The sequence below is a fragment of the Apodemus sylvaticus genome, chromosome 1, assembly GCF_947179515.1.
Source record: "Apodemus sylvaticus chromosome 1, mApoSyl1.1, whole genome shotgun sequence".
Lineage (NCBI taxonomy): Eukaryota > Metazoa > Chordata > Mammalia > Rodentia > Muridae > Apodemus > Apodemus sylvaticus.
The window spans coordinates 54,925,348-54,927,134 of NC_067472.1; the positions used below are offsets into that span (position 1 = coordinate 54,925,348).

Below are 1,787 nucleotides of genomic sequence, written 5' to 3' on the forward strand. Positions count from 1 at the left end.
CTTCTTCTTCTTCTTCTTCTTCGTCTACTACTACTACTACTACTACTACTGATGGCAGGGGCAAGGGTAAGCCAGCCTGAGGGCATGAGTACAGAGGAGATGCCCTTCACACTTTGTCACAAGAGGCAGGTGGGAGAGCTGCCCTGCCCCTTGCTGACTGCAGCACTTGGGAGAGCAGGCCCTGCACCTCACCTGGGCAGCACGTAAGAGCTGGCCCTGGTGGTGAAGGTGCAGGTGAATCAGGCCCTAGGGTGAGAGCCAGAGAGCTGTCACAAGCCGTCATTGTCTGCAGCACTTGGGAGAGTGGGCCTCACACCTGAACTGGGCATCAGAGTAGAGCTGGCTCTGGTCGCTTGGGTGTGACTTAGCTATCCCTGAAGGCATGCAAGCAGGAGAGCTGACCCCTTGCTAGCTGTAGTATTGGGTGAGCTCTGAGGGCAGTGATGGAGAGCTTGCCCTGGTAGTATGTGTATGGCAGAACTGGTGTGCTGACCAACTCTGTTACCACGCAGACCCAGACCCAGGGCTTTGAGTTGGCCCACCACAACATCTACTCCCTCTGTGAACTGCTGGAATATGTGAAGGGGCCAGTCATGCAGATTCAGAGCTGCAAGGATCTCAACAACAACAACAACAACAACGACAATGACGACAACAGGAAGTCTGAGAGGAGCCCCAGTGAGGATCCAGTATTGATGGTGTGACAGAAGCTTGCAAGTAAAGATGAGTGGCCAAAACGCTACACTGTGGGACACACTGTGACACACTACAGCTTCCATCATGAGATGTCTTTTATACTTTGTTTTATTTATTTTGCTTTTTTATTTTCTTTTGGCGAGTTGCAAGGGTAGAGGGTGGCTATGAAAGGAGAGGGAGATGAATGGGATTGGGGTGCATAATGTGGAACTCACAAAGATTCAATAAAAAGTAAAAAAAAAAGCCAATACTTATATTTATTTGTATAAAATCTATTCATGGGTAATCTTAATGTGCTTCAACATATTATATTTGTGATTCAACTCTTGTTTAGAATATACTGTATATATAACATAAATTCAACTATTTTTTTAAATAGATCTACTAAAAATACATGTTTTAAAATAGTTACCGTGAAGCTAGCAGCCATCTTTACTAAGATTGAAAAAGGATACATGCCATATAACTTTGCCACCATCCTGATTAAGATGACTACATGGTATAAATCAGCAAAGGCAACACTCATAAAACTCCTTCCCCCATGGCAATGGGCAAAGAGACACCTTGTTGGTGTTGTTCTCATATCAGACAGGGACAGAGCAGTTGGCAGTCCTTTGTTCATCCTAGCCTGATGCCTGGCTTGGTGGCCAAAGCTGGTTCATGCCTAGGACACATGAACATCAAATCAAATCAAATCAAATCAAATCAAATAAAATCAAGCCAAATCCAATTCGATCCAATCCAGGCAGTACAGTGTGGGAGGAGGAAGACAGACAGAGACTTGAGAACCTTCATATCACCTATAGATCTGACCATAGCACATAGCACATAGCACAGGTGGACCATACACACCTACTTGCTGCCAGACCACGCAGTGAAGACAGATGATGTCACTCAGGAGCCCTCCAGCTTCGTGGCCAGTCTTCAGCGGGAGCCACCACGGTGTGCAAGTATGTGGTAGACAGATGGGAGAGAAAGAGGAGTGGAGTAGCTTGAGCATTATGAAGAGAGATGGAACTGGAGACCGTAGGATGGAGAGGTCCCAGCCAGAGCTGCAACTGAGGGCCATGTCTGAGTCCATGGCTACACAG

The 1,787-nt window shown here is 46.6% G+C and overlaps 1 non-coding gene across 1 annotated transcript; it reads left to right on the forward strand.

The window, feature by feature from the left end:
- The first annotated feature begins 1,231 nt into the window (after positions 1–1,231).
- LOC127676541 (small nucleolar RNA SNORA48) lies at positions 1,232–1,373 on the forward strand. The gene has a single exon (XR_007976012.1). It is a non-coding gene; the product is annotated as a small nucleolar RNA SNORA48 (small nucleolar RNA).
- The last annotated feature ends 414 nt before the right edge of the window (positions 1,374–1,787 follow it).